Raw genomic sequence first — 27,395 nt, 5'->3', positions numbered from 1 at the left:
CCATCTGGAGTTATCAGTCCTGAGTCTGAGATTTTTATTTGCTATCAGGATAGATTTTGCTTGATTAGTTTAAGAAGTTATCTATTTATAATCTGCAAAATAAAACAAACCAGGTGAACAAAGGGGAAAAATTCATGATGATAGACTTTTGAAAGTCCAATTTCCTGAGCAGCCTAGAGACAATATATATTGAGGCTTTACTATTTTCAAAACACTTTCATATATAATCTCACTTAATTTAATTCTGTCTTTAAGGCATCATATTTTTATAGATGGAGAGAAGTTAAGGGCTTGTGCATAAAAACATGGCCATGAGTTTGGAAATTGCAGTCTTTAATGCATATCATCTGTCTCCAAATCTAGTTGGCTCCTGATCACTTGGATGTTTCTTTGACCAGTGGCACTTCCTTCATTTTCCCTTGACTCCTAAAAAATTCCTGGTTCCTTGGGGAATGGTAAAGCTATTTACAACTTGTTCTCTTTCCAAAAATCATGTTATTTTTTTCTTTCTTTCTTTTTTTTTTTTTAGAGAGAACGCATGCGCGTGCATGAGCAAGTGGGGTGGAGGGTTGGGGTGGGGTGGGGGTAGAGCAGAGGGAGAGAGAGAATCTTAAGCAGGCTCCCCGCTCAGCGCAGAGCCCCACTTTGGGATCGGGGATCGATATCACGACCCTGAGATCATGACCTGAGCCAAAATCAAGAGTTGGATTCTTAACTGACTGAGCCACGCAGGTGTCCCCAAAATCATGTTTCTAACTATTGCTGCTTGCCAGAGAATTGTCGGAAGTTGACTGTTTTGTAAAGGTCCCAGGCTAGTTGGGAATGGCAAAATACACATACTTTCATTTGGATACAAACACAGTACGTCTCTACAGTGCATCTGTTTATCAATTCCTTAATTAGTCTACAAATACTTATTGGTTGTCTTCCTATGTGCCAATCATTGTGGTACAATTGGGTACAATACAGAAATGATCCTTTTCCTTGCTCTTATAAAGCTTACATTCCAGAGGGGAAGACAAAGAAAAGCATTAAATGTACAAATAAATAGTTGCAGCTTTTGATAAGTCCTACAAAAGAGATAAAGGACTAATGTAGAGAATTTTGGAATGATGAAAGGGAAGGCTGCATTGAGGAGATGATGCTTTTAAACTAAGATATGCAAGATAAATAGGTATTAGTCATTCAGAGAATAGGGCGTAGAACATGTCATGCAGAGGGAACGTTTTAAATGCACAAAGACTCTGAAAGTAGCTAAAAGTTTGGAGCTATCATGCTCAAGATGGTAACTACTAGACAATATGGCTACTGAACACTTGAAATTTGGCTGGTTCAAATACAGATGTGCTATAAATATAAAATATATACTAGATTTTGAAGGTTTAGTACTGAAAAAAGAATGTAATGCAACTAATTTTTTATGTTTACTATATATCGAAATGTTAACATTTTGGATAAATTGGGTTAATTTATAATTTCACCTGCTTTTTTTTTTTTTAGCTTTTAAAAACAAAGCTACTAGGAAATTTAAGATTACACATGTGGCACGTATTAATGGCTCATATTATATTTCTGTTAGACAGCTCTGATTTAGCTCAACATAGGAACTAAAAAAAAAAGCCATTATGGCTGGTGCACATGGAACAACAGTGAATGGAACTTGATAAAGTTGGGGTGGTAGGAAGAGTCTTTCAAAATGCTACCCTATGCAGTATCCTGTTTAATTCTGAGAGACTGAGAGGGGATTATTAAATCTGATTTTATAGACAGAGACAATTAGTGCTTGAGGGCCACTCCCCACCAGTATCGTGCCAGCATTTAGCTTAGTATCTTGAGTGTAGAATGTTCTCTATCACTGTCAGCTAACACAAGCAAATGAATATTGATGGGTAAACTGACTAAGTGGTTTTGAGACTGCCTCTTGGTATGTATAATATCTAAGTACAACTCTTTGTCAAAGACTGAAATTTTCATCACACAAAGAATCCTTCCTATAGGTTGACTCCTCTTGAAACTGTTTCATGGTACACTTCTTTCAACTTTTTTGTATGTTTAAAAATTATAATAAAGTATTAGGAGGGAAGTACGTGCAGCGAACACCCGTATACTCATTATTTAGATTTTGTAATGTTTTGCTGTATTTGAATATCTATCCATCCCTTAATCCATTCATCATTCCATCTTATTTTGAATCCATTCCAAATAAGTTGCAGACCCCAGTGCACTTCACTCTTAAACACTTCAGCATTTGTATCATTATTTATTTACATTGAACGATACTTTTACCCATTACACTATGGCATTATTTGAGTAATCTCTATCTGCCCTATCAGACCCTAAGCTCTAGAGAATTATTTCTCTTTAAGGCATGGCATCCTAAAGAGAATGAATTTTAATATAGTACCCTTTTCCTTAAAATAAAAATTATCTTTTTCTGCTCACCGTTATATTCACAGTTCCTAGCATATAGTAGACACTCAATAAAATATGTTTTGTTTGAAAGAATGAAAGTGGAGCCAGCATCAAACTGAGGTCCATATGACTTCTTTACTGAGAGCATTTGGTTTTTCTCAAGTTCATAAAGAATCCTTTCAGTGCCTGGTGTTGGGAGAGGGAAGGAGAGAAGAAACCTTAGTGTGCTAAATATTTAGCTACCCAGTACAAATAACTGATCTGAGTCAAAGTTGGATGCATGCCCTGATGCTAGCTAGCTAGCTAGCTAGCTAGTTAAGGTTGTGGGAAATTCTTAAGCTGATCAAGTTGATCACTGGCTTCTTTGCCATTCTGGGTCTTTCTTCATTTTATTTGATTTGAAGAATTCTATGTTACTGAAAAATGGCATTAGATTGAGGCCCTTGTAGGCATATTTACCTTCCAGAGGGTCCATTCTTTTTATAATATCCAAGACAACATTTCCAAAATTGGTGGTTTCCTTTTAGATTATTAGGAGTTTCTTTGAAGTGCTACATAATTTTAATAAGGCTTAACAATAATGTTACTAACTTTCTTCCATTAAAAATAACAGAGCTCTGTTTCACAGACTATTTCATAACACTATTCATAAATTTAAAATTCAGCAGGATTCTATTACTCTAATGAATAAACACTTGTTTTTTTTTCTTACATATAAACATACATGTTTACATAGTTGTAATCACAATGTAGACCTAAATTTGTTGTTTGCCTTTTTTTGACTTATAAGTATTTCCCCATGTTATTTCTTTGTGCTCATTATAAAATTTTAGATGATATTCCATAATTTGCCTAAAACCATTGTTATCAGTCAGTGTTCTATTAGAGAAACAGAAATAGTAGAATTCTTCGTTTGTGGGAAACCTCAGTTTTGCTCTTGAGGTCATTCAGCCTGATTGGATGAAGCCTACCATTAGATTAGGAAGAATTATCCCCTTTATTTAATGTCAGTTGACTTGTAAATGTTTAATACATCTACAAAATACCTTCACAGAAGTACCTAGATTATTACCTAGATTTAATTAGGTAACTGGGCACTGTATGTAGCCTAGCCAAGTTGTCACATAAAACTAGCCATCACAATCATTTGGGTTTTCTTTTCCTGTTATAAATCATACTGTAATTTTATCTATAACAGTACATATAGCTTTTTCCTTTAAAAGATTTTTTTTTTTTAAAGAATAAATTCCCCTAGGTAGGATTACTGGGTCAAGGGATATAAAGACCAAATGGGTGCTTGACAGGATTTAATATCTGCAAACAGAAAATACCACTACAGTCTTTCTTTTAATGATTTCTTCAGGAATTAATCTATTCAATTGACTCATTTTCTATTTCCAAAAACCTGGTTTTTTCCCCCCTGTGTTTTTGGCTCTGGAATTCAGGGTTATCTTCAATTCTCCCTTCAATCTCCACCTGTCATACTTCCCTCTGGGTTTCTTCTCACCCCCCACCCCCAAACTCCCTACCCTACTTTGCTTCCCATATCACAGATAAAATAGAAGCTTCATATTCCTACTACTGAATCTAAGAATCTACTTGGATTTGCACCCATTTTTGCCTTTGCCGGTTTCTCTTCCAAGGAAAGGCCTGCTCCTTCACATGCTTTTAGATTACTTCCCATGGTCCCATCTTAGAAACTTCACTTCACTGCCTCTTTACATTTTACTTTCTATTGAGTTATCATAAGCAGCATTCAAGTGTTCTATTTAAATGACAACAATTTTCCCCTTCCCTACCAAACAAAAGCCCTCCTGAGATCCTGTGTCAGCCTCCCGCTAAAACCCTGTCTTTGCTCTTCATTCAAAGCCACTCTTCCTTAAATAGCTGTTTACAAGTTCGGCTTCCAGTTTCTTACCTCCTATTTACCTGAAAGCTTACTCCAGTCTGCTTCTACCCTTACCACCTCATCACAACCACTCTTACCAAGGCCTACAATGACCTCCGTGGTGCCAAATCTACTTAAAAAAAAAAAAAGCAACCTGGGCGCCTGGGTGGCTCAGTCGGTTGAGCGACTGCCTTCGGCTCAGGTCATGATCCCAGAGTCCTGGGATCGAGTCCCACATCGGGCTCCCTGCTCTGTGGGGAGCCTGCTTCTCCCTCTCCCACTCCCCCTGCTTGTATTCCCTCTCTCGCTGTGTCTCTCTCTGTCAAATAAATAAATAAAATCTTAAAAAAAAAAAAAAAAAAGCAACCAAAAACCAATACTCAGTAATCCGTTGATGTCATAAAAATATTCAGTTGTGATTCAAATGTCATACTTTTTCTCTTCTTTAACAGTTTGAAGCAGAATCCAGATAAGGACTACACAGAGAGTTTGGTTGATAGGTCTTTTCTGTTTCTTTTAATCTCTAAAGTTCCTCTCAATCTCTTTCTCCTCCCTTTCAGTTCATTTGTTGAAGAGACCACATTGTTCTGTAGAGTTTCCCACTGTCTGGATTTTGCATCTCCCTTTTATAGTTTAACAAGTTCCTCGGTCCTGTGTATTACATGTAAATTAGTATCTAGAGGCTAATTCAGATTCAGGTTTTTCTTTTCTTTGTTTTTTTGTTTGTTTTACATGACCACTTTCTAGGTATCAGTGTGTTCTTTCATCAGGGTCTCTTAATGCCTGGATGTCTTTCATTTTGTTGTTAGCAGCCATGGTATTTCCTTTTCATTCTCATAGTACTGGATCTCTCTATTTACCTTTTTGGTTACTCTCTTTTTAAAATATTCTTTTGCCTTCTGTCATATTACTTTCTTCATTTGCCTCCTCCCTCTGATCATTCTTCAGTTAATTTTGTGTCCTTTTTCTATCTTGATTTTATTTAGTTTATTTTTAATGTTGGAATTCCTTAAGGGTGAGATCCTCTCTTATGCCATACTCTTTCTACTTGATCTCATTCATTATCCTGCCTTTGAATACCATATATATGCTGGCAACTCCCATATTTTTCCAGATATCCCTGGCCTAAACCTCTCCTCTTAACTCTAGACCCATATATCCACTTACCCACTTGATATTTCCACTTTGAGGTCTTACATTTCCTACTTAATGTGCTCTAAAACTGCATTCTTGATCTTTTCCCACAAACTCAGTCCTCCCTCACTTACCCCTGTCTTAGTGGCATCTTTGTTTCCCTAGTAGCTCAAATCACAAATTTAAGATTCACCCCTGATACCTCCTTCTCTCCTATCCTTCACGTGTACTCGACCCCCAATCTTATCAATTTTATTTCCTATGTATTTCTTGAATCCATCTACCTCTCTCCATGTCTGTTGTCACCTCTCTAATCCACGCTACCACTATCTCTACCCTAGACTACTATAGTCATCTTTTAAATGAACTCTTTGCTTAAAACCTGTAAAGGCTTTTTGTTTTATTTAGGAGAAAATATAAAATCTTAAATTAGATTTGTAAGGTTCTGAGAGACCCGGTCCTTGTTTTTGTTTCTCTAACTTCATCTTGTGCCACTGTCCACGGCACTGGCTGTGCTTCAGAGTGATTGGCATTTTTTTTTTCCTGTTCTGCAAAGTTTGAGAAAATCTTTCTTGCCTCAAGGTCTTCATTACTTGTTCTCCCCTTGTATGTTTTTCCCCAATTCTGGCTTCTTCACAAGTCTGGTTTCTCTCTCCCCCCTTTTCGTTTCTTTTAGAAAACAAGTGTGAGCCAGGACCTGTCTAATCTAAAGAAGACCCCCCCCCTCCCCATTATCCTCTCACAGTACTTTGTTATTTTCTGTAATGGCATTTGTAATGATCTGTAATTCTATACTGACTTGACTGTTTGTTGTATGTCTAGACTTCAAGTTTCATGGAATCAAAGATTGCATCTCTTTTGTCCACCACTGTACCTCAACACCTAGCACAGTGTGTGGAACATAGTAAGTGTTGTAAATATTTGCTGAATGAATGTGCTCACACTATCAAGGATTATTAAGCCTTGGCAGTTTTATCTCTGCAATTTTTTTCAAATTTGTTTTTATTTTTCTGTCTCCTCTGCTTGGTTTAGACCATAATCATCTTTTCTCTAGGCTTTTAACTACCTCATTACTAGTGTCCTGGTCACCAGTCTTTCTGCCTTCTTATTCATTCATTATTCTGCCTGGAATAATGTTTCTGATCCTGTTACTGTTCTGCTCAAAAGTAATCACTGTGTCCCCATTACTTGTAAGATAATGTGTAAAACTGAGTTTTTCAGGAAACTTTATAATTTGACCCCACCTACTTTTTCATCCTTATTTCTCCCTACCCTACTCCATCTCTCTAAAAAGACTTTAAGTTTCATTCACTTTCATATGTCATATCATTCTATTTCCTCAGCCTAGAATATCTTTTCCCTCTCTGCTATTAAAACTCTTCATTCTTCAAGATCAGCTTGGATGCCATGTCTTCCATGGAGTCTTCCAGGCCTCATCTACCCACGCATGATTACAGATTCCTTGAGGGTGTGCTGCATACTGAATGTTTATGTCTTTCCCAAATTTATATGTTAAATCTCAATGCCCAATGTGATGATTGGGGATGTGGGGTCTCTAGGAGGTGATTAGGTCATGAGGATGGGACCCTCATGAATGGGATTAGTGTTCTCATAAAAGAGACCACAGAGAGCTCCCTTGCCCCTTTTGCTATGCAAGGGCACAGTGAGAAGGCAGCATCGATGAGCCAGGAAGAGAGTTCTCACCAGACACTGAATTTTCTGGTGCTTTGATCTTGAACTGCCTAGCCTCCAGAACTGTAAGAAACAAATTTCTGTTTTTTGTAAGCCACCCAGTCTAGGGTATTCTGTTATAGCAGCCTGAATGGACTAAAACAGGGTAGTACTTTTTTTCATTCCTTACTATGTACTCAGCATCTTGAGCAGTGTGTGGCATGTAGTAGGCTGTCAATTAATCCTTGTTGAATGATTTTTTTTTTTTTAAGATTTTATTTATTTGACAGAGGGAGACACGGCAAAAGACGAAACACAAGCAGGAGGAGTGGGAGAGGAGAAGCAGGCTTCCCGTCGAGCAGGGAGCCCGATGAGGGGCTTGATCCCAGAACCCTGGGATCATGACCTGAGCCGAAGGCAGATGCTTAATGACTGAGCCACCGTGGCGCCCCCCTTGTTGAATGATTGAATGACAATTTTACTTATCTACTCAACTATTTATTAAGCTTTTTTGAATGTCCGTAGCATTCTTTGTGTCCTTTGCACTATAATTAGAAGTTCATTTGTTATCCATAGGAACTGATCACTTATAAAATTAATCCCCACTCAAGCATCCCTCTTTGCTTTCTGTTGGACTCTGTCCTCTTCACCTCTCTTTCTCAATAAGTGCCTTTCTAATGGTAGGATAATTAACAAATAGATTCTAAAATGGAAACTGACCCAAAAAAAGAAAAAAACCACAATTCCGCAAAACATGAAGACTTTTATGAATTTGAAATAAGGCAATATTGGAGAATGGCTTGAATCACACACAAAAAAATCATTGACAAATGAGGATTAGGTAGAGTTAGACCAGTTTAAAATTGAAGGGGGAATTAACACGAGTAATGACATAATAGGAGATTCAGAGGACAATGATTTGAGTAACAAAGGATTAAAAGAGACCTTTGGGAAAGATTGGTGGAGCTCTTGAATATTTTTACAAAATTGATCCTCTTATCAACATGTTTTGAAAGCCAAATGTGAAGTGACAGATGTTCTTTGGTTTAAGAATTACCTTATAGGCAATTACAACTTAAATTTTTTTTAAATATTAAGAATTAGAAAAATTTGTTTTACGTTTATCTTGATAAATTAAAGGCCCAATCAATTTTTTTAAAGATTTTATTTATTTGACAGAGAGAGACACAGCGAGAGAGGGAACACAAGCAGGGGGGTGGAGAGGGAGAAGTAGGCTTCCCGCTGAGCAGGGATCCTGATGTAGGACTCGATCCCAGTACCCTGGGATCATGACCTGAGCCACGAAGGCAGGCCTTAACGACTGAGCCACCCAGGTGCCCCAAGTCCCAATCAATTTTTTAAAAAAAATTTACTAGGAAATTTTGATCTCTCATCAGTTAACTTAAATGGCATTTTTTGATATCACTTATACTCAGTAAGAATCCCACTGTATGTACTTGTTTCTCCATTAGATTTAGTTCCCCAAGGTTGTGGATTGTGCTTTATTCATTATATTCCTATGGTGCCTAGCTCAGAGTCTGGTACTTAAGAGATACCTCATAAATGCATAGGGGATAGGAAGAAGTAAATAATAATTGAAGGGTTTGGAAAAGCTCTTTGAAAAGGTACTGTTTGGTGCAGTGTGTATGGTAGGTGAGTGAATAGGGTTTGACTGTTACACTTTGTTAGGTCCAAAAGGAAAACCTCTCATTTCTTTTGCCGGCTCTTGCCTGGTGTGTACTTTAATATTCACAGTCTGTTCTCTGCCTCAATAGCTCTTGTTCTCATTGTAATTCTTCCTGGAGATTGAGATGGAAATGAGGAAGGCTTTGGGCTGCTGCCTCAGCATCCACATTCATGAGAACTTAGAAATGCAGAGGGCCCAAATGCCAGGCCTGACCTAGACGGATCCAGGTCAGCCAATCATTGCTTTCCTGCCTCTCCCTTTGTTCTCTGTGCCTCCAGTCTCCTATCTGCTGGAGGTGCTACAGCTGTTTATACCAATTAATATAATGCTAATGTGACCCTTAATAAAAAGTGTGGAAGCACACGGTCCCAGCTGGTGAATAAGAACCAGATAGGGTCAACCTTCAAAGTACCTTTTCTCTAACAACAGTTGGACTAGGCACCTGAATACCTTTTCGCATTATTTTTGAAATGATGGAAACAAGCTGGAAGTGATCATAGTTTAGGGAATGTAATCCCTCATTTTATGGGATAAGGAAAAAAAAAACAACCCAGAGATGATAAAGCTCATGCCAAATTAATAATTCCTGGCCTCCCATTTTAGTAAAGATCTGTCTCATGTAAATGTAATGTTGTCCCTTCTCCATTTTATGCAACATTTAAAACCCCTGCTACTGACCTGACTTTGAATCTTGTGGCCCTGTCTCTTCCTGACTGTGATCCGGGGAGAGTTGCTTAACCTCTGTAGTTTTAGCTTCTTTATCCTTAAAATGGTACTAATAACAGTACCTGCTTCACAGGTTTGTTACTGGGATTACATGAGGCAATAATTGTAAAGCACTTAGCAGATTCGGGCACATAACAAGTGTTCAGCAACTGTTGCCTAATTATTATTATTACAGCATAAGGAAGCTACAACGAGCCTAATGACCAGTGCTTTAATTTACAGCTCTGTCCTTGAAACCTTTGTTCCTATTTCTCCTTCAGCTAGAATCTGAACCTTGTGAAAGCAAGGATTTTGTCTGCTTGCTTCTCTGTATTCTCAGCACCTAGAGTAGTTTTTAGCGCATAGTAGTTGCTTAGTAAATATTTAGTGAATTAATGAATTCTCTTAGGGAAAATCTCCTCTGAAAAACACCTACTTTTAGTTTTATTTGTTTTTTTAATTTAAATATTTTATTTATTTGACAGAGAGAGAACACGTACAAGCAGGGGGAACGGTAGAGGGAGAAGCAGGCTCCCCACTGAGCAGGGGGCCTGATGTGGGACTCATCCCAGGACCCTGGGATTGTGACCTGAGCTGAAGGCAGACGCTTAACCGACTGAGCCACCCAGGCGCCCCAAAATACCTACTTTTAGATACTCCAAAGACTTGAATCTTTTTTTCTTTGTAGTTGTTTATATGAATTGCACTTGTCTTTATATTATTTGTATTGTGTCCTTGATCTTTTCAGTTATCTTTGTTTCTACATTATAAATCTTCATGGGTAGGAGACTGTGATCTCACTATGGGAATTTCCTTGTGGCTCCTAGTATAGCTTTTTTTTATAGACATTAAGGCTTAGTAATTCCTGACAACTGACTCTGAAAATCACTCGTATTCAGTACTAATTTATTGAGCAAACACCAGTATATGCTGTGGCATCATTTCCAACTCTAAGAAGTTGTGAATTCATAGGGTCAGGCCTTGGTGGCAAGAGGCACTTTAATGCCCTTGTGAATGTTCTTTACACATGAAATACCCTCTCCTTCCTCCTTGCCCCTTCTCTGCCAGATGTCACACTGCTCTTTCTTTAGGGCTTAGTCTCCTCTGTCATGTCTATTTACTTCCTTTCTTTTGTGATTAATTCCTTTGTATGTAAATCTCTTTATGGAAGAAGTGGATAGCTTTTGCAAATGGGATGATTTTGAGGGAAGACATTGCGGACTGAGGAAAGAGTTGCTGCAAAGACAAGGAAGGAAAGGGTCAGCTGTTAAGAGAACATAATAGTAAATAATAAATGTTATCTTTAGTGTAGGGCAGTTTATTGGTCAGGTTTCTTATTAACAGGGGCAAGTAACAGAATCCACTCTAGCAGGTTCAAGGAAAAATGCTTTATTAGAGGGTGCCAGAGAGATTAAAGAGCCTTTGGGAAAGTAGAAGAAAAGGACCCAGGCTGAGTTTCCAGGAAAAAATCCTCAAACTGCACTGGAGAACTGAGCTGTCAAGGATGCCACTGTCTTTGCCATAGTCTCGAAGCTGCAGAATCAGGAAGCTGTTGCCACAACTGCTAGATCTAGAACCGTGCTGCCTCTGTGCAGTTTGCTCCAAGAGGGATGTCCTGTGTCCAGTCTTTCCACTTATCTAATTTCATTCCAAGTCAGTAGTGTGAGAGCATCTGATTAGCAAAACCTAAATCACGCTTAGAAGGGAGTCTGAGAAATGTGTGTGTGTATATATATTCTCCAAGCTGGCTTTCATCATGGTGCCTGATAGGAACAGTTGAGGAGGTAAGTTTGTTTTGTTAACCAGTGGATGAGAGAGATACATAGAGACAGAGAGGAAGGGAAAGGGGAGGGAGGGAGATAGGGAGAGAGGCAGAGAAAGAGAGATGGACACTGACTTCATCTCCCAAAATGGGGAAAAAAATTCTTTAGTCCAGTTGGATCAACTTAGGCACTTGCCCATCCCTGAACTATGAGAGTTTCAGAGACTACCAGAAACTAATTGGTTAAGCCTGAGTTCTTGAACTAATGACTGTCAAAGAGAATGGTTTGAATACTATGGTTTAAATGTAGAATCAAGACCTACCTCTGGCTGGGATGCCTGGGTGGCTCAGTTGTTTAAGTGCCTGCCTTTGGCTCAGGTCATAATCCCCAGGTCCAGGGATCTAGAGTCCCACATTGGCTCCTTGCTCAGCGGAGAGCCTGCTTCTCCCTCTGCCTGCCGCTCCCTCTGCTTGTGTTCTTTCTCTTCCTCTCTCCCTCTGACAAATAAATAAATAAATAAAATCTGAAAAAAAAAAAAAAACTACCTCTGGAGCTAGGTTTAGGGTCAGCATTACCTTAGTTAGGATAGTGGTTTCCAAAGTGTAGTCACTTGGGAACTTGTTGAAAATGCAGATTCTCGGGGCGTACCAGACCCACTGAATCAAAAACTCTGGGCATGGGGCCTAGGAATCTGTTTTTTTTATAAGCACTTCAGGTAATCATGACTCTGACAACATGCTAAAATTTGAGAAATGCCTTAGTAACATAAGCTGCTGAAGGATGAATATTGGATAAGAATCAGGGCTCTATTAGGAAGGAGGAAGAAGAGAATGAATGCTAGGTAGGCAGCCAATAGCATCCATTTCAAAATTGTAAAGGTGGGTAGGGGTCTGTAAATGAGGAATCATGAATGTCTACCTCACAAGGTTGTTGTGAGATATAAAACCAGGTAATGTATGCATAAGGGAACTGTGCAAGTGAAGGAGATAGATTATAATAGGGATGAGGTAGATAGTACATTGAACCTGGAGTCACAGATTGGGTTCTTATCCAGGTCTCTATACTTCTTTAAACTTCAGACTCCTCTTCTGTAAAATAAGAAGTATAATTACTAAAGTGTTGAAAGTTAAATGAACGAATGTATGTGGAGGTTCATTATTTAGCAAATTAATAAATAAATATTTACTGAAAATGCTTGGCCAAAATAATACGAACTTTATTCTGAGGACAAGGGGAAGTGTGCTCCCTTAGGACTGTCTTTCTTCCTAAGAATTCCCTGGTTCTTAGTAATTGTTTCGGGTCTCAGGTGCTTGATCATATTTAGATAAGCTCTGATTTAATTTCATGAGCAATGGTTTCTGCCTCTGCAGTCTTTTCTTTTCATGTGAATTGTTTACTTCAGCTGTCGCAGGGATATAGAGATTTCTTTTTGCTCTTACAACTAATATGTACTCAGGGTGATGTGACCATATATATTTTACGTTCTGCCTTGGCAGAATAACTGATTCCTTTTTATTTTCTTCTGTGAGGTCATTTTATTTGTAACACTATGGTCTCTTCCTACTACTTTTTGTTTTTTTACATATGTCACATTTTCTAAATATAGGATTTTTATAAATTTCTAATAGGTTACAGTGGGAAAGGTGTTTAGGATTGATTTGGACTCTCTCCTTTACTTTATATAAGAAACTAAGACAGGGAAGTGATTTGTCCAGTCCTGTATCCTGCTTCTTGCCCTTTTCTTATTTCCTGGCATGGAAGAACTTATATATTGGGTTAAATTTCATTTTTTCCCCTATGTATTAGTCAAAAGTCTCTTGTAAATTATTTATATCTAATGGGATTTAGTTAAAGTCATAAGCCTGGTCTGTTGAAAATGAAACAGAGCTGATGTCCCAACCTAGGAAAAAAGATTACCTAGTGAGTAGAAGTGTTGTGGATCCAGCAGTGGAAAGAAGGGCCCACCATGGACATTGCTCTTCACTTCTAGACATACTTGGCATGCTATTAGATTTGCTAGTTATTGGGTGTACCAATGCTGCATTATTAGGTGGCTTGTGGTCTTTTCTATGTTTATATCTAGAGTGTTTGAGGAAGGAAGGAATGAAATCAAATGAACAATGTTTACTCTGGTGCTGAGCACTTCTCACCTTATCTATACTATAAATAACATTTAATGTTTGTTTCTTTTAGAAAGTTACTACTGGGTGGCAAGGAAATCAGAGAAACTTCTCATAGACTTGTTGGTACTAATTAAAACCTAGATTGCCTGCTGAAGGGCAACCTAAGGGTTATCCAATTCAACACCTTTATTTTATGAATGAGAAAATGGAGCTGAGAGAAGAAAAGTAACTCACTTAATATTTTAAAAAACTTTTTTTTCTGGCTACAGATTTATTCAACACAAAACAATCTTTTCCAACTTTACTGAGGTGACTGACCCCATCCACGACCAAATCCACCTCAAACTGGAATTCAGTTGCTGACCCAGCCCCAGCCTCAGCTTTCTTGTCAGCACCAAGGGACACAGCACTTTGTCTGTAGGTGTCTCTGTCAGCTTCCCCTGTGTGAGTCTTGCAGGTGGCTCTCCCTTCAGACCTTTGGACTGTGGCCTTTCAGTCTCAAGACTGCTGTGCTGCAGAGTGGCAGGCACAATCTCAGGAGGCAGGTGGAGGTAATCACAGAGATACTGGATGATACCCTTGTTGGTAAGGTTCCCGTAGAAATGTCTCTAGGCAACGTATTCCTTTATGTAGCCTCATGATTTGAGAGACTGCATGGCCTTGACAATATGAAGATTGGGTACATGCTTGTCTGCCAGCTCAGGGTGTTAGGCATGTGGACATCCTTTTTGACCACCATCACTCCCTCCTCGAAAAGGAGTTCATAAGTGACAGTAGGGTTTTTTTTGGTCATCAGCATCTCAGCAGCTGCTATATACGGGGCTGGGGCTGGAAAGGAAAGCAACTCACTCAATGTTATACAGTAAGTTATAGAGTCAGGACCACATCTCAGCACGTCGGACTCTCTGTTAAGTACATTTCCACCACATGCCTCTGCAGGACACAGTGTAGGAGGAAATGTGGAGTAGTAGAAAAGATCTGGGTATGAACCATGGCTCTGCCACTTACTGACTTGTTCCTGAGAAAGTAGTATCACTTCCTCAAGTATGAGCTTCCTCATTTGTAAAATGGGATAATACTGATATTTCTTTTACCTGCCTTACAGGGTTATCATTAGGATAAAATGTGAGATGCAGTGGGAAAAAGGAAGATTAAAGTGAACATGGCCAATTCACCTATGGATTTCAGCTTTATCACCTATTGACTGTGTGATTTTTGGGCAAGTCACTTAGTTTCTGTGAACACAGCTTTTCCTTTGTAAAATTGGGACAATACTAACTCCCTTGCAGAGAGCTGTTTTGAGGACATTAGTGTATGTAAAGCATTCAAAATGGTGCCTCGTACATAATAGGTATTCAGTATGTGAGATCCTCTCAGAAGACTTCGTTCTATCTTCTTAGAACTGTTCCTCTAAAGACTTAAAGTAGATATAGCAGAACTCATTCTTCTGTGGCTTTAAGACTATTTTGTAAAGTTTGATTCAGAGGCTGTAGGTGGGATGGGTAAGGTATGAGCTTTACAGTTAGTCAGGTTTCTGTTCTAAATGCTAGTGGCCCATGGTTAGGCTCTTTCTTCTGTCCAGTGAAGGGCCTGTAGAGATGGCAGGCATTAAATGTGATGAATTGATTGAAGAAAAGGTAGAGGAAATTTGGTGGCTGGGAAACTCAGAAGGCAGAATGGAAATGGGAAAAGTAATGCTACTTTTCATCACCACTGACTGCAGGCCCCTGAATATCTGTATGTCAGAACGTTTGTGGTGAAACCTTTTCTCATAGTGATCTCAGTCTCTGACATAAATGTCTCAAAGTGTTGGGACCATGTCTAAGTCCTCTGTTGCCCCAAACACCTGACCTACAGTAGATATGTAATGTATTTTTATTGAAAGAATGACTACCTGAAATGGAGAAGTACTGTGGCCCATAGAGGTCCATAAATACCTGGTGGCCCCTAATATCTTATCCAAGCTCCACTTTGCTGAGATATTTATATTTATATTTAATCAGGCTTTTATAGTCTTTAACCTGATGGATTTGTGAAATTTTGGGTCTTGGGTTTTTTAAGCTTTGCTCTACTGCTAGCTTCCCTTTACTGCCTTGGTCAGGCCAGACGACTATTTCCTTCATTCCTAGTCATTGTGTGGCACCTGCTGGGTTCGTCTTTCTGGTTTTCAATCCTGGGATGGGGTTGGTGGTTCTAATACACAAGAGCTAGAGAACATAAAATCTGCATGGTCAGGCAAACAGCATTTCCTCAGAAGTTCCAGGATTATGGGACAACTATGGGAAATGCTAATAGGTTCCCTCCTTCTTCCTCCCCCAAAAGAATACTCTCATATAAGCCATTAATTCAGTAAATACATACTAATCATGTATACTACAGATCAGACATTCTTCTGGGTGCTTTGAATACATTATTTCACCAAATGCTTAGTAATCCTTTGAATTAGGCTGATGCCCTCAATTTCACAGATAAGGAATATAGAGTTTAGATAAAGGAAATGACTTGCTTTACCTAGTAAAGGGTAGACTTAGGATTTGAATCCAGGTCTTTATGACTCAAAGATAATCACTGATTGCCATGTCTTCTACCTTACTAGAATGGGAACTCCTTGAAGGTAGAGGTCTTGTATGATTCAAATCTGTGTATTCCTATTGCAAAGGAAAAAATAGAAAATTTTTTTTACATTTTTTGAAGTTTTTATTTAAAGTTCAGTTAACATACAGTGTAACATTAGTTTCAGGTGTGCAGTATAGTGATTCAACAGTTCCATACATCACCTGGTGCTCATCCCAGCAAGTGCACTCCTCCATTAATGAAGTAACACATAATTGATGCCTGTGTTGTTCTGCAGCCCTATGACCCCTCTCTCTTTAAGCCCCATGCCTACTTTCCTCTAAAGTCAGTTACCTGCTTTAGTTTAGTTTTCTTTTTTAGGCTGTTTTTGTGTGGGCTAGCGTTCCCTTTTAAAGTTGAATTGAATTGTGTAAAGCCTCAGGAAGTGGCTGAAATACCTTCCTCAAACCTGGTTGCATCAAAAGACCATCAAGTCAAGTCCTGTCCTCAAAGAGGAAGAGAAAGCCTGGGCTCCTTAACCAGTAGATAAGAATTGTCTTCTTTGAGTTCTCTGGGCTAGTTTCACCACTTAAAGAAGGGATATTTCCTTTTAAATTCCAAACACTCCACTCTGTATGTGATTAATATCCCTGGGCCATTTTTATGTCACTCTTTAATTTCCATCTACCTTTGTAAGTCTGACCCTTGGGTCATACAAAGTAAATTCAAGCTCTTCTTCATATTACAATCCTTTATAATCACAGTGGTGATTTTGTTTCTTTTCTTTTTTAGTGAATATTTTCTTCATGAGTTTCTAAGATGACTACCTCTCCTTGCTTCTCATACCACTTTTCTCTCCACAAAAAATTCCTATGGGTAGGCTCTTATGCCAATTTTCTCATTCTGTATAACTCATTCACTTCTCTCAAGTTTTTTCACTGTTGCTTAGATAAGCCATATATACCTCTTTCATTGTCTCCCTAAGTTGTTTCTCATAGTTTCTTTTGTGTAACATGTTTTTCTTTGCTTGCTGTACTTCTGCTCAACAACCTTCAAGGCCCAGTTAAAATATCTGTCTCTGATACCTTCCCTGACACTCTCCTTCTGTTCCAGACAGAATATCCTTTTTTTCAGTGTTTATGTGATACTTTATTCCAATAGCTATGGCAGCATTTATTGTATTGTACTTTTTTGTACTGTATTGTATTGTAATTTTACTTGTTCATCTATCCTTCCTCTCCCTAAACACTTCCTCAGTTAGCCCTTCCAATGTTGAAAGTACCTGTCATATACGAGGTGGTCAACAAAAGAGGCAACTAACATTTGTTCAGTGCCCTACTGCTGTGCAAGTAGCCATATACTCTCACTTAGTCCTTACAACAGGTCTCTCATGTAGTATTAGGCCCATTTTACAGATGAAGTAATTGAGGGCCAGAGATTAGTGATCTATTTATGATCTCACAGCTGGTAATTCAAAGGACTGGGTGTCAGACCTGTTTGCTGACTTCAAAGCTTGATCTGTGTTTAGAACTATTCTTCTGACTCCTAATTCAGTATTCTTTCTGTGCACATCAGAAAACCACAAAGTGAGTATGTAGATGTGTTTAATGCAGTGATGGATAAGAGTTCAAATGAGAGTAAGGTGCAAATAGCGGTAGCACTCACGTAATTGCTGTGTATTAAGAAATGGTCTGGAGTTGTTAATGCCTTAATCGGTACTGTAGGCAGCCCTATAATTTGGCACTTACAAATGAATCTGTTTTAGCTGGTTAGCAGATGTAACAACACCTACCTTAGGGCATGTTCTGTTCTAAAAAGGGATGAAAACTGCTTCTCTCGCACTATCATGGGTAATGGGGATGAGCTCAACTTTGACCTGAAACAGTGCTTCTGAGATCTTTTGCTTCTAAGCTTTGTCATATTTTGTCAGGTGCTGTTAACCTACTTTTTCAGAACGGTAGAATCAGACAATTGGAATATGAATTGGAATATGGGGTTCTTACTCCCAACTGTTTGAATAGCCTAAGCTCTTACCAGGGAGAACCTAAACACAAAGGACTTTTATGGAGTTGGTAAAGGAGGCCAAATGGTAGACACTGGGAAACACTTCTGTCTCCTTGTTTTGTGACATGGGCTATTGAGTCGTTCTGTCTTTTCTTAAGTTGACTAATAGTAAATGCATTACAGAAAGGTAACAAAAATGAGAAGACCATGGTTCAAGCTCTTGTTAGCCTTATGTGATTTGGGGCAAATGATTTATACTTCCTAGGCCTTTTCTTTTAGGTGTTTTAATCCAGTGATTCTTTCTAGGGGATGTGATCCTGTAGTCCAGGTACCACACATCTCTCTCTTGTCCAGGGACCATACTGTGCTGTAAATTACATCTTCTTTTGCCTTTCTTTTTTTTAGGTCACAAATCCTCCATTCACTATGTATACTCTAAAAATTTGTTGAAATCTGTCATCTTTTGATGTCTGCTACCCATTCTCTTCCTTGTTGAGTTTTTTACTTTTACTATCATTTTTTTTTTTTTAGATATTTTATTTATTTATTTGACCGAAAGAGACACAGTGAGAGAGGGAACACAAGCAGGGGAAGTGGGAGAGGGAGAAGCAGGCTTCCCGCGGAGCAGGGAGCCCAATGTGGGGCTCGATCCCAGGACCCCGGGATCACGACCTGAGCTGAAGGCAGACGCTTAATGACTGAGCCACCCAGGTGCCCCACTTTTACTATCATTTTAGTGTGATTTTAGGTAGGAACATATGTTAATGTGTTTTTAATCTGGCAAATTTAACTAGAAGCAAACTTCAAAGGAAGTTAAAGGTAAAGAAAATGAAGTTGCATTTATATCTGGAGTTGCAAAAACTTCACCATGAAAGTAAGGGAGAGTTAGAGGCTGGGCCTTCCCAGGAGATGTCCTAGGTTTAGATTTTGACTTCATCATCTACTAGGTATATGACCTTGGACAAATTACCTCCCTAAATCCTCATTTTTGAGATTGGAATTTTTTTAAAGATTTATTTTTAGAGAGAGAGCATGCTCACGAGAGGGAGGGGGAGAGGGAGAGAGAATCCCAAGCAGACTCTCTGCTGAGCACAGAGCCTGATGGGGGGCTGGATCTCACAACCCCGAGATCATGACCTGAGCCAAAACTAAGAGTCGGACACTTAACCGACTGCGCCATCTAGGTGCCCCTGGAATTTATTTTTTTTTTTTTTAAGATTTTATTTATTTATTAGGGAGAGAGAGAGAGCACAAGTGTGGGGAGGGGCAGAGGGAGAGGAACAAGCAGACTCCCTGCTAAGCAGGGAGCCCGACGCTGGGCTCCATCCCAGGACCCCAAGATCGTGACCTGAGCCAAAGTCAGACGCTTAACTGACTGAGCTACCCAGGTACCCCTGGAATTTTTTTTTTTTAAGAGAAAAGATACATTAGAAATTGTATTGAACTAGTAATCAAAACATGAGTTTGGTTTTAGCAGACTATGGGACCTTGACCAAATCCTTTCCCCTTTTTGGGCCTCAGTTTCCCTCTGTAAAATGAGGAACTTGGCCTTGGCGACCTCTAAGTTCCTTACTATTCTAAGGAGTATGAAATTTTCCTGATTCCTGAAGAGCACTGGTTCTTTAATGCTAATGTCTAGCCCCTTGTTCAAGATGATTAAGGCCTAGGATTCAAACAAACAGGACTGGGTGTTCTGAAGACTGTGTGTATCTGCCTACTATACTGACCAGAGCATGATACTTTAAAAAAGAATACTTACCATTTACATCGACGTGGATGGAACTGGAGGGTGTTGTGCTGAATGAAATAAGTCAATCAGAGGAAGACAATTATCATATGGTTTCACTCATATGTGGAATATAAGAAACAGCACAGAGGATCATAGGGGAAGGGAGGGAAAACCGAATGGGAAGTCATCAGAGAGGGAGAAAAACCATTAGAGACTCTTAACTATAGGAAACAAACTGAGGGTTGCTGGAGAGGAAGTTGGTGGGGGGATGCGGTAATTGGGTGAAAAGCACTGGGTGTTATATGCAACTGATAAATTATAGAACACTACATCTGAAACTAATATTGTACTATATGTTGGCTAATTGAATTTAAATTAAAAAAAAGAGCAATCACAGTATACAAATCCATGGCTCTTAGTACATGGTAAACAGGCAGCCATTTTAAAACATTCACCCTTTTTCCTTTTTCTCCTGGGATTAGGATAAGCCAGGATACCTGAGGTCTTAGCATGGGAAAGAACAGCTTTTTGCTTTTTGCAGCTGTGATTATTGTGTGTCTGCTTTAGCGGGAAAGAAAGACACTAAAATTATTATAACGTTCAGTGATGAATGTATAATTGAGAGATGTACCAAGTATTATCTAAGCAAGGAGTGGGAAGGGGGAAGAAGAGGCAATGAAGGCTCCAGAGTGGAGGTGACATTCAAGTTGGAAGAATGAGCTGCTGTTGAGCTTCCACTGAGCTTCACTAATTTGAAAATGTGTGAGGTCTTTTTAGGGTTGCTCTGCTCTTTCTCTGGGCTTCAACACAACCTAAAGGACTCCTTTAGGAAGTCACTGGAGCCTATTAGGAACTGAGAAGTTTTTTGGAAGTCTGAATTAGTGTTTTTCTGATGCTGGCTTGGACTTCTCTTTATACCAGTGGAGACAAGATGCTTGGCCAGGCTGTTGTTCTTAGTCTGTTTGAGGTTTGGGTACTGTTAATGGACGTATGTCAGTTAAGCAGAAAATTATGTCTGCTCTTTTGAGAGCTACCTGAGTGAATTTCTGAGACAGAACTGTTTGGAATCTCTACTTTCTGGCGTCCCAGGCAGCTGTGGGGTCTTTAGGACCTAACCTATTTAAGATACCTCAACATTTAACTCAAAGCAACTTGCCAATATATTTTTCCTTTTGGACTAAAAGTTGGTTCTTTTTTTGTCTTGATACTTTTTGCTTGTTGATTGTTGGGCATCTAAACTTCTTAGTAATTTCATAGGCTAGAACAGCCTAGCACAGAAATAGTGAGTGAAACATTTTTATTACATCAACAACAAATATTATTGTATTTATTTTATGCTACTTGCTGTGCTAGACTCTAGGTATATAAAGGTAACTAAGATCCAGTTCCTGTCTTGGAGAAGCTCATGGACTAGTGGCAAAGAAAGAGAAAACAATAGGAACTGTTGATTGAGCATGTACTATGAACCATGATAAGCAATGGGGATGAATGAGAGACTCTCAACCCCTGATAATGTGTATAGCCTAATGGGAGGTGGCATGGTGAGAAGGAGCCCTGTAAGCCAGTAACTAATACAATGGACAAGGGAGAATGTAGCATTTATCATAAAAGAGAGAGCAGGGTGCCTGGCTGGCTCAGTCAGTGGAGCATGTGACTCTTGATCTCAGGGTTGTAGGTTCGAGCCCTGTGTTGGCTGGAGAGATTACTTAAAAATAAAATCTTAAAAAAAATTAAAAAAAACAAAAGAGAAATGGTATGTATGCATTGAGGAAAACACCACGTTAGGTTTGCACTAGATGGTCTGTAAGCTCTCTCTCAGTCCCAAACAGTATAAGATTATATGATATTGTGAGTTTTTCACTTATGGGTACCAGAGAGTAAATGATATTATATATACCAAAAACTCATGAAGAAGAATGTTGATTTAAAAAAAAATAATTCCGGGGGCGCCTGGGTGGCTTAGTTAAGTGTCTGACTTTGGCTCAGGTCATAATCCCAGGGTCCTGGGATTGAGCCCCGTGTTGGGCTCCCTGCTCAGTGAGGAGTCTGATTCTCCCTCTCCCTCTACCCCTCCACCCTGCTTGTGCTCTTGTTCTCGCTGTCAAGTAAATAAATAAAATCTTTTTTTAAAAAAAGCTAATTCCTGTGTAACAGAATTATGGAAGTAGGAGAAGTGATTTTCTGGTTGTTAAATTCTAAAACAATAGTAGTGGTTGTTGAACATTTTCCAGAAAGTGATCAAGTGAGCAAATGTTTCCTGAATACTTTTTCTGAGATCAGTCTCTCCCTAAGAGTGGTAGATGAATGATGTTCCTGCCCCCGAAAGGCTTTGATTTCGTTAGGACAGTAGGATGTATATGCTAAAAAATTGAACAGTTCTACCAAATAAACTGGGTATAAACTTAAGAGTTTAGAGAAAGGCAGATAATTAGTTTCCTAGACCTCCTGTAACAAAGTACCACAAACTAGTTGACTTAGAACAACAGAAAATTATAGTCTCACAGTTCTGGAGGCCACAAGTCCAAAATCAAGCCGTTAGTAGGGCCATGCTCCCTTTGAAGGTGTGAGGGAAGGATCTGTTCCAGGCCCTTGTCCTAGCTTCTGGTAGCCTCAGGTGTTCCTTGGCTTGTAGATGGACATCTTTTCTCTGTGTCTTTTCATAGTCGTGTGTGTGTGTGTGTGAACTTCTTAGTAAGCACAGGCCAGAACAGCCTAGCTGGAATTTTTAAATTTGTTTCCAAATTTTTCTTTCTTAGAAGGACCCAAGTGATATTGCATTAAGGCTCACCCTAATAACTTCATTTTAACTTAATTATCTTTCTAAAAACTATTTTCAAATAAAATCACATTCTGAGATACTAGGGTTTAGGACTTTGACATATCTTATTTTGGGAGACACAGTTCAAACCCATAACCATAGGTTTGAGGGTTAAGGAAAGAACTTGGTCAGGTAAGAGTTGAATTAGCAGAGAGAAGTGGAGATACTATGAAACAAGTCTGTACAATATCCAAACCCTCATAAGAGGACACTCCAGGTAAATTCATCTTGGTAGAACCAAGGAGTTCTGAGATCCTCAAGCAGGGATATTTAGAGAAACAGGATTACTTCAATTTTCTTAGTTATTTTTGTTCACAGTATACTATTACGGGCAATTTTATTAATGCATGCCACATATCCAGTCTCGACCAGTAAGACGTTGATTGCATATTGCATAAAAATTTATTCTTAGGTAACAAAAATTAAATTATTTTAACTTACACAGTCATTTGTAATAATAGGAGATCTTTTTCTTTGTAAATGTGATGAATTTACAAAAAAAAATAGATGGCTTCACTCAAGGAATAAGAAAATAAGGTTGAATCATGACATTTCTTAATCTGTGACTCTTGGGATTAGGGCAGTAGTTCTCAAGTGTGGCCATTCCTAGAAAGCTTAAAATTATGTTGATACTTAGATTCCAGCCATGCAGGACCAAATAAATTAAATTTGGGGGGTAAAGGTAGGTATGGGGTTCAGGCATCAGTGTTTTTAAAAAGCTCCCCAGGTTTGTGTACCTGGTTGTAGCACTGGGTTAGGGGAGTAGGAAGGAAACAGTGTTCTTTTTTTTTTTTTAATTATCTTTTTTTAAAATGAACATAAAATGTATTATTTGTTTCAGGGGTACAGGTCTGTGACTCATTAGTCTTATACAATTCACAGTGCTCACCATAGTACATACCCTCCCCAATGTCCATCACCCAGCCACCCCATCCCCCCCACCCCCCTCCACTCCAGCAACCCTGTTTGTTTCCTGAGATTAAGAGTCTCTTATGGTTGTCTTCCTGTCTGGTTTCATCTTGTTTCATTTTTCCCTGCCTTTCCCTATGATCCTCTGTCTTGTTTCTCAAATTCCTCGTATCAGTAAGATCATATGATACTTGTCTTTCTTGATTAACTTATTTCACTTAGCATAATACCCTCTAGTTCCATCCATGTCGTTGCAAATGGCAAGATTTCATCTTTTTGATGGCTGCATAATATTCCATAATATACCACATCTTCTTTATCCATTATCTGTTGATGGACATCTACGCTCTTTCCATAGTTTGGCTATTGTGGACATTGCTGCTATAAACATTGAGGTGCACATGCCCCTTTGGATCACTACATTTGTATCTCTGGGGTAAATACCCAGTAGTGCAATTGCTGGGTTGTAGGGTAGCTCTATTTTCAACCTTTTGAGGAACCTCCGTACTGTTTTCCAGAGTGGCTGCACCAGCTTGCATTCCCACCAACAGTGCAGGAGGGTTCCCCTTTCTCCGCATCCTTGCCAACATCTGTCAAGGAAATTGGACTGTTGTCCTTGCTGTGACCTTTGGACATTCCCTAAAACTATTGAGTCTCAGGTACCTCTGAGAATAAATCTAGGTGTATTATCTCTGGCATGTACCAGCTGTTTGATAGCTCAAAATAACTTTTTGAGTCTCAGCTTTCTCATTTGTAAAATGGAGAGAATTAAAACTACCTTCAAGGTTTGCTGTGACAATCAAATATTTGCAGATACTTCAGAATGCTTTGTAGATTCCGAAGTACTATGTAAATATGAGGGTTTTTAAATTTTTCACTAATAGATAACTTGCCCAAGGTGTTACAGCTGCTTGGTGCCATGGATAGGACCAAAGTCCACATCTCTTGAATCTTTTTATTTCCCCATTAACTTGAAAGGTGATCTTTCTTCCTTTCTCTTTCATTTTTTCAGTTCTTTTAAGTTGTATCTGAATGCCTTTGTATTGGATACTTTCAGGCTCCTAGGTATAGTAAGCAGCATATTTGTTTAGTGGAAAGAACATGGTCTTTGGAGTTGCCTGGATGTGAAGTTCAATTCTGGCTCCATTACTAACCAAATCACTTTAACCTAAGTTTCTGTTTCCTTGTATGTTAAATGGAGTCGTAAATGAGAAAATAATGTGAAAGCACTTAGCACTATATTTGGTATGTAATACCAAGCATTGGTAATTGTTACTTTTTGTTGTTATGAGGGGCAGTGATTGAGGGAAATACCTTTAATACAGTGGGATCAATGGTAAAAAAGAAACTACTCCATGTGACTTCACTCAACAGAGTCATCTTCCTTTTGATGGCTGTTGGGGGTGTGCTTGGTGGGGTACCTTCCAAAGTCTTTATTATAACAACTTTAATTTGTATAGTTTTACAGTTTTTTTTTTTTTTTTATTTAAGATTTTTATTTATTTATTCATGAGAGAGAGAGAGAGAGAGAGAGCGAGGGAGAGGCAGAGGGAGAAGCAGGCTCCCGGCGGAGCAGGGAGCCCGACGTGGGACTCGATCCCAGGACCCTGGGATCACGACCTGAGCTGAAGGCAGACGCTTAACCGACTGAGCCACCCAGGCGTCCCTAGTTTTACAGTTTTAAAGATGCTTTTATGAGCTGTTCTCATTTAATCCTCACCATAATCTGCAAGGGAAATATCCCTATATGTTCAGTAAGGAAACCACAGCTAAAAGAGATGAAGTGACTTTCAGCTGGTTACCTTATGAGTAAGCAATGCAGAGAGTTACTGTTTAAGGGGAAGCCCCAACCCTAGGCCTTAGGTTTTGTTCCAGCTGGACTTTTGGTTTCATAATGGGCTTTTGGATGTAAACCCAGAAGCCTTAGTTTCTTGGTTGTATTACTTATGTACTGTTGCTTAAATAAATTGCCTGCAAAATTTAGCAGCTTAAAAAATAAACATTTATTATCTTACACAGTTTCTGAGGGTGAGGAATTTTAGAGTGGCCAAGCTGGATGGTTCTGGCTCAGTATCTCAGCTGAGATTACAGGGGAGCTGTTGCCCAGGGCTACAGTCATCTAGAGGCTCAACTGGGCCTGGTGGATCCCCTTCCACACTCACTCATCTGGTTATTGGCCAGCTTCAGTTTTTTGCTGGCTGTTGGCAGGCTGATGACTTCAGTTCCTTGCCACGTGGCCTCTCCATTGGGCAGCTCACAACATGGCAGCTGGCTTCCCCACAGTGAATGATCTGAAAGAGAAAAGAGCCAAAACAGAAGCTGTAGTGTCTTTTATAATCTTAATTTCAGAAATGACATACCATCACTCTGTATTCTTTTGGTTACACAGACCAACCCTTCTACTAGGTGGGAAAGGGTACACAAAGGTGCAAATACCAGGAGGCAGGGACCATTGGATATTGTCTTCGAGGCTGGCTACCATAGCTGTAGAGAAACTTTGAGGCCCAGGCTATACACATAATGTATTAAGGAGTTAACTTTATTTAATAAATTTTTTAAAATTAATTTATTTTTGAGAGCGCACACGCGCGAGAGAAAGCACGAGTGGGAGGGGCAGAGGGAAAGAACCCCAAGCAGTCTCTGTGCTGAGAGCAGAGCCTGACACAGGGCTGGATCCTCAGGACCCTGAGATCACAACCTGAGCTGAAACCAAGGGTCAGACGCTCAACCAACTGTGCCACCCTAAAAAGGGTTAACTTTATTTAATACACAGGTGTAGATTCTAGTCCATGTTCCAGGCATGGTGGATATCAGGAAAATTCCCATATGTCTTTAAGGGATGGTTTCTCAGGACACAGGGAGCAGGGAGTCCTGCAGAAGCCTCCTGAGTCTTATTTATTTACTATCAGTCTTTCTAAGTTGGTAACATAATCATGCCTGTTCTTACAAATAGACACTTTATTGAGGAATTGGGGAACATGAGAGGATTTCTTTGCCATTGAGTTTCATCTGGTGAAATTAACCTTGGAAATCTGAGCATTTTGATTCTTTTACCTGTAGAGAAAATTAGCTGAAGGAACTATGCAAGCCTTCAGCACTTAGTGCTTTTAAAACGCCTTTCACATTCATTTTCACGTGATCATCTCAAAGGAATAGTGTGATGAGATGGGAAATTGACTGCCATTTAAGTCAGTACGTCTGAATTTGAGTTGCAGCTTTGGCACTAACTGACTGTGTGATCTTGACAAAGTCATGTTCTCCCTCTGGACCCTAGTTTCTTTAAGTAAAACAAGGAGGTGTTAAATAGAGTCTCAGGGTTTTGAAGTGCAACTTCACAGGCTATTGTGGTGAGACTGGGAAGTGGGAAGAGGCTGAGGAAGTGGAACTTCCCCACCTCCTTTTCAGCCAGAGCAGCACTACATTTATCTGTTTAGATATTGGTGTTTCTATAAGATTTGGTGGGAAAAAAAGAGTTCAAGAGACTTTTAGAAAAGCTTGGAAACCATTGGGTTGAGTGATTTCAAAAGACTTCTCCATGTAAAGAAAAGGGTTGGTTTTTCTGATGTCACTGGGTGAGCAGTAGCCTAAGGGGTGTTGGCGTACTATCCTTTCTACATTTCTACAGATAGAACAGCAGAGCAGCGGACCTAGATGTCTCCTAAGAAACCTAGATGTTTTTCTCATCCTTTCCTCCTTAGATTTTTCCTTTAAGCCAGCAGAGAGAGAGGTGGGCATTCGTTGCTGCTGGCTATGTCTCCCGTCTTTAAGATGGTATAGCTTCTTCTGGAATTAGGATCCAGATCTGGAGGAATGAATGAAGGCCTTCCTTGGAGAGGCAGAGGTCATGCAACAGGCTTCCTGGGAGAGGAGGTGACTGGGTAAATCAGCAGCAGGTGAGAAGGACTGGTCCTGTAAGTTGGCCTCTGTCTCCTTTGGATTATTTAGATGTAAACACACTTTCTCTGGCCTATTATTGGTCCCCAAGCCCATCTATCTTTT

At 39.3% G+C, this 27,395-nt stretch overlaps 1 protein-coding gene and 1 pseudogene across 1 annotated transcript in view; one reads left to right on the top strand and one right to left on the bottom strand.

Moving 5' to 3' along the window:
• The window catches only part of PAK1 (p21 (RAC1) activated kinase 1), a 139,969-nt gene that overhangs the window by 7,982 nt on the left and 104,592 nt on the right, over window positions 1-27,395 (top strand). The gene's annotated exons all lie outside the window — the stretch shown is intronic.
• On the bottom strand, window positions 13,685-14,182 carry LOC110593465 (annotated as a pseudogene).

The sequence above is a fragment of the Neomonachus schauinslandi genome, chromosome 11 (genome assembly GCF_002201575.2).
Source record: "Neomonachus schauinslandi chromosome 11, ASM220157v2, whole genome shotgun sequence".
Taxonomy (NCBI): domain Eukaryota; kingdom Metazoa; phylum Chordata; class Mammalia; order Carnivora; family Phocidae; genus Neomonachus; species Neomonachus schauinslandi.
The sequence above is the reverse complement of the archived record's forward strand: the minus strand, read 5'-3'. Positions and strand labels throughout refer to the sequence as shown.